Consider the following 6419-nt stretch of genomic DNA (forward strand, 5'->3'; position numbering starts at 1 on the left):
AACGCTCTCGGGTGCTTTAGAGTGCCGAGTTTATCACTGCGCATGAAGAAATGACCACTTCCAACGTTTGGTTTATGTTTTATAAGCATTTTTAATTTTATTGCTTAAATCGCATTTTCTCGGCGAGCTGAGCACTTTTTCTGAATTGTGCCGCTCCCGTCACTCTGGTTAGGTTGGCATCGAAAAAAACGCTCTCGGGTGCTCTAGAGTGCCGAGTTTATTACTGCGCATTAAGAAATGACCACCTCCAACGTTTGGTTTATGTTTTATAAGCATTTTTAATTTTATTGCTTAAATCGCATTTTCTCGGCGAGCTGAGCACTTTTTCTGAATTGTGCCGCTCCCGTCACTCTGGTTAGGTTGGCATCGAAAAAAACGCTCTCGGGTGCTTTAGAGTGCCGAGTTTATTACTGCGCATTAAGAAATGACCACCTCCAACGTTTGGTTTATGTTTTAGAAGCATTTTTAATTTTATTGCTTAAATCGCATTTTCTCGGCGAGCTGAGCACTTTTTCTGAATTGTGCCGCTCCCGTCACTCTGGTTAGGTTGGCATCGAAAAAAACGCTATCGGGTGCTTTAGAGTGCCGAGTTATTCACTGCGCATGAAGAAATGACCACCTCCAACGTTTGGTTTATGTTTAATAAGCATTTTTAATTTTATTGCTTGAATCGCATTTTCTCGGCGAGCTGAGCACTTTTTCTGAATTGTGCCGCTCCCGTCACTCTGGTTAGGTTGGCATCGAAAAAAACGCTCTCGGGTGCTTTAGAGTGCCGAGTTTATCACTGCGCATGAAGAAATGACCACCTCCAACGTTTGGTTTATGTTTTATAAGCATTTTTAATTTTATTGCTTAAATCGCATTTTCTCGGCGAGCTGAGCACTTTTTCTGAATTGTGCCGCTCCCGTCACTCTGGTTAGGTTGGCATCGAAAAAAACGCTCTCGGGTGCTTTAGAGTGCCGAGTTTATCACTGCGCATGAAGAAATGACCACCTCCAACGTTTGGTTTATGTTTTATAAGCATTTTTAATTTTATTGCTTAAATCGCATTTTCTCGGCGAGCTGAGCGCTTTTTCTGAATTGTGCCGCTCCCGTCACTCTGGTTAGGTTGGCATCGAAAAAAACGCTCTCGGGTGCTTTAGAGTGCCGAGTTATTCACTGCGCATGAAGAAATGACCACCTCCAATGTTTGGTTTATGTTTAATAAGCATTTTTAATTTTATTGCTTAAATCGCATTTTCTCGGCGAGCTGAGCGCTTTTTCTGAATTGTGCCGCTCCCGTCACTCTGGTTAGGTTGGCATCGAAAAAAACGCTCTCGGGTGCTTTAGAGTGCCGAGTTATTCACTGCGCATGAAGAAATGACCACCTCCAACGTTTGGTTTATGTTTAATAAGCATTTTTAATTTTATTGCTTAAATCGCATTTTCTCGGCGAGCTGAGCACTTTTTCTGAATTGTGCCGCTCCCGTCACTCTGGTTAGGTTGGCATCGAAAAAAACGCTCTCGGGTGCTTTAGAGTGCCGAGTTTATTACTGCGCATTAGGAAATGACCACCTCCAACGTTTGGTTTATGTTTTATAAGCATTTTTAATTGTATTGCTTAAATCGCATTTTCTCGGCGAGCTGAGCGCTTTTTCTGAATTGTGCCGCTCCCGTCACTCTGGTTAGGTTGGCATCGAAAAAAACGCTCTCGGGTGCTTTAGAGTGCCGAGTTTATTATTACGCATTAAGAAATGACCACCTCCAACGTTTGGTTTATGTTTTATAAGCATTTTTAATTTTATTGCTTAAATCGCATTTTCTCGGCGAGCTGAGCACTTTTTCTGAATTGTGCCGCTCCCGTCACTCTGGTTAGGTTGGCATCGAAAAAAACGCTCTCGGGTGCTTTAGAGTGCCGAGTTTATTACTGCGCATTAAGAAATGACCACCTCCAACGTTTGGTTTATGTTTTATAAGCATTTTTAATTTTATTGCTTAAATCGCATTTTCTCGGCGAGCTGAGCACTTTTTCTGAATTGTGCCGCTCCCGTCACTCTGGTTAGGTTGGCATCGAAAAAAACGCTCTCGGGTGCTTTAGAGTGCCGAGTTTATTACTGCGCATTAAGAAATGACCACCTCCAACGTTTGGTTTATGTTTTATAAGCATTTTTAATTTTATTGCTTAAATCGCATTTTCTCGGCGAGCTGAGCGCTTTTTCTGAATTGTGCCGCTCCCGTCACTCTGGTTAGGTTGGCATCGAAAAAAACGCTCTCGGGTGCTTTAGAGTGCCGAGTTATTCACTGCGCATGAAGAAATGACCACCTCCAACGTTTGGTTTATGTTTAATAAGCATTTTTAATTTTATTGCTTAAATCGCATTTTCTCGGCGAGCTGAGCACTTTTTCTGAATTGTGCCGCTCCCGTCACTCTGGTTAGGTTGGCATCGAAAAAAACGCTCTCGGGTGCTTTAGAGTGCCGAGTTTATTACTGCGCATTAAGAAATGACCACCTCCAACGTTTGGTTTATGTTTTATAAGCATTTTTAATTTTATTGCTTAAATCGCATTTTCTCGGCGAGCTGAGCGCTTTTTCTGAATTGTGCCGCTCCCGTCACTCTGGTTAGGTTGGCATCGAAAAAAACGCTCTCGGGTGCTTTAGAGTGCCGAGTTATTCACTGCGCATGAAGAAATGACCACCTCCAACGTTTGGTTTATGTTTAATAAGCATTTTTAATTTTATTGCTTAAATCGCATTTTCTCGGCGAGCTGAGCACTTTTTCTGAATTGTGCCGCTCCCGTCACTCTGGTTAGGTTGGCATCGAAAAAAAACGCTCTCGGGTGCTTTAGAGTGCCGAGTTTATTACTGCGCATTAAGAAATGACCACCTCCAACGTTTGGTTTATGTTTTATAAGCATTTTTAATTTTATTGCTTAAATCGCATTTTCTCGGCGAGCTGAGCACTTTTTCTGAATTGTGCCGCTCCCGTCACTCTGGTTAGGTTGGCATCGAAAAAAACGCTCTCGGGTGCTTTAGAGTGCCGAGTTTATCACTGCGCATGAAGAAATGACCACCTCCAACGTTTGGTTTATGTTTAATAAGCATTTTTAATTTTATTGCTTAAATCGCATTTTCTCGGCGAGCTGAGCACTTTTTCTGAATTGTGCCGCTCCCGTCACTCTGGTTAGGTTGGCATCGAAAAAAACGCTCTCGGGTGCTTTAGAGTGCCGACTTTATCACTGCGCATGAAGAAATGACCACCTCCAACGTTTGGTTTATGTTTTATAAGCATTTTTAATTTTATTGCTTAAATCGCATTTTCTCGGCGAGCTGAGCACTTTTTCTGAATTGTGCCGCTCCCGTCACTCTGGTTAGGTTGGCATCGAAAAAAACGCTCACGGGTGCTTTAGAGTGCCGAGTTTATTACTGCGCATTAAGAAATGACCACCTCCGACGTTTGGTTTATGTTTTATAAGCATTTTTAATTTTATTGCTTAAATCCCATTTTCTCGGCGAGCTGAGCACTTTTTCTGAATTGTGCCGCTCCCGTCACTCTGGTTAGGTCGGCATCGAAAAAAACGCTCTCGGGTGCTTTAGAGTGCCGAGTTATTCACTGCGCACGAAGAAATGACCACCTCCAACGTTTGGTTTATGTTTTATAAGCATTTTTAATTTTATTGCTTAAATCGCATTTTCTCGGCGAGCTGAGCGCTTTTTCTGAATTGTGCCGCTCCCGTCACTCTGGTTAGGTTGGCATCGAAAAAAAACGCTCTCGGGTGCTTTAGAGTGCCGAGTTTATTACTGCGCATTAAGAAATGACCACCTCCAACGTTTGGTTTATGTTTTATAAGCATTTTTAATTTTATTGCTTAAATCGCATTTTCTCGGCGAGCTGAGCACTTTTTCTGAATTGTGCCGCTCCCGTCACTCTGGTTAGGTTGGCATCGAAAAAAACGCTCTCGGGTGCTTTAGAGTGCCGAGTTTATTACTGCGCATTAAGAAATGACCACCTCCAACGTTTGGTTTATGTTTTATAAGCATTTTTAATTTTATTGCTTAAATCGCATTTTCTCGGCGAGCTGAGCACTTTTTCTGAATTGTGCCGCTCCCGTCACTCTGGTTAGGTTGGCATCGAAAAAAACGCTCTCGGGTGCTTTAGAGTGCCGAGTTATTCACTGCGCATGAAGAAATGACCACCTCCAACGTTTGGTTTATGTTTTATAAGCATTTTTAATTTTATTGCTTAAATCGCATTTTCTCGGCGAGCTGAGCGCTTTTTCTGAATTGTGCCGCTCCCGTCACTCTGGTTAGGTTGGCATCGAAAAAAACGCTCTCGGGTGCTTTAGAGTGCCGAGTTTATTACTGCGCATTAAGAAATGACCACCTCCAACGTTTGGTTTATGTTTTATAAGCATTTTTAATTTTATTGCTTAAATCGCATTTTCTCGGCGAGCTGAGCACTTTTTCTGAATTGTGCCGCTCCCGTCACTCTGGTTAGGTTGGCATCGAAAAAAACGCTCTCGGGTGCTTTAGAGTGCCGAGTTTATTACTGCGCATTAAGAAATGACCACCTCCAACGTTTGGTTTATGTTTTATAAGCATTTTTAATTTTATTGCTTAAATCGCATTTTCTCGGCGAGCTGAGCACTTTTTCTGAATTGTGCCGCTCCCGTCACTTGGCATCGAAAAAAACGCTCTCGGGTGCTTTAGAGTGCCGAGTTATTCACTGCGCATGAAGAAATGACCACCTCCAACGTTTGGTTTATGTTTTATAAGCATTTTTAATTTTATTGCTTAAATCGCATTTTCTCGGCGAGCTGAGCGCTTTTTCTGAATTGTGCCGCTCCCGTCACTCTGGTTAGGTTGGCATCGAAAAAAACGCTCTCGGGTGCTTTAGAGTGCCGAGTTTATTACTGCGCATTAAGAAATGACCACCTCCAACGTTTGGTTTATGTTTTATAAGCATTTTTAATTTTATTGCCTAAATCGCATTTTCTCGGCGAGCTGAGCACTTTTTCTGAATTGTGCCGCTCCCGTCACTCTGGTTAGGTTGGCATCGAAAAAAACGCTCTCGGGTGCTTTAGAGTGCCGAGTTTATTACTGCGCATTAAGAAATGACCACCTCCATCCAACGTTTGGTTTATGTTTTATAAGCATTTTTAATTTTATTGCTTAAATCGCATTTTCTCGGTGAGCTGAGCACTTTTTCTGAATTGTGCCGCTCCCGTCACTCTGGTTAGGTTGGCATCGAAAAAAACGCTATCGGGTGCTTTAGAGTGCCGAGTTTATTACTGCGCATTAAGAAATGACCACCTCCAACGTTTGGTTTATGTTTTATAAGCATTTTTAATTTTATTGCTTAAATCGCATTTTCTCGGCGAGCTGAGCACTTTTTCTGAATTGTGCCGCTCCCGTCACTCTGGTTAGGTTGGCATCGAAAAAAACGCTCTCGGGTGCTTTAGAGTGCCGAGTTTATCACTGCGCATGAAGAAATGACCACCTCCAACGTTTGGTTTATGTTTTATAAGCATTTTTAATTTTATTGCTTAAATCGCATTTTCTCGGCGAGCTGAGCGCTTTTTCTGAATTGTGCCGCTCCCGTCACTCTGGTTAGGTTGGCATCGAAAAAAACGCTCTCGGGTGCTTTAGAGTGCCGAGTTATTCACTGCGCATGAAGAAATGACCACCTCCAACGTTTGGTTTATGTTTAATAAGCATTTTTAATTTTATTGCTTAAATCGCATTTTCTCGGCGAGCTGAGCGCTTTTTCTGAATTGTGCCGCTCCCGTCACTCTGGTTAGGTTGGCATCGAAAAAAACGCTCTCGGGTGCTTTAGAGTGCCGAGTTATTCACTGCGCATGAAGAAATGACCACCTCCACCGTTTGGTTTATGTTTAATAAGCATTTTTAATTTTATTGCTTAAATCGCATTTTCTCGGCGAGCTGAGCACTTTTTCTGAATTGTGCCGCTCCCGTCACTCTGGTTAGGTTGGCATCGAAAAAAACGCTCTCGGGTGCTTTAGAGTGCCGAGTTTATTACTGCGCATTAAGAAATGACCACCTCCAACGTTTGGTTTATGTTTTATAAGCATTTTTAATTTTATTGCTTAAATCGCATTTTCTCGGCGAGCTGAGCACTTTTTCTGAATTGTGCCGCTCCCGTCACTCTGGTTAGGTTGGCATCGAAAAAAACGCTCTCGGGTGCTTTAGAGTGCCGAGTTATTCACTGCGCACGAAGAAATGACCACCTCCAACGTTTGGTTTATGTTTTATAAGCATTTTTAATTTTATTGCTTAAATCGCATTTTCTCGGCGAGCTGAGCGCTTTTTCTGAGTTGTGCCGCTCCCGTTACTCTGGTTAGGTTGGCATCGAAAAAAACGCTCTCGGGTGCTTTAGAGTGCCGAGTTTATTACTGCGCATTAAGAAATGACCACCTCCAAC

The sequence above is a fragment of the Syngnathus typhle genome, unplaced genomic scaffold (genome assembly GCF_033458585.1).
Source record: "Syngnathus typhle isolate RoL2023-S1 ecotype Sweden unplaced genomic scaffold, RoL_Styp_1.0 HiC_scaffold_43, whole genome shotgun sequence".
NCBI classification, from domain to species: Eukaryota; Metazoa; Chordata; class Actinopteri; order Syngnathiformes; family Syngnathidae; genus Syngnathus; species Syngnathus typhle.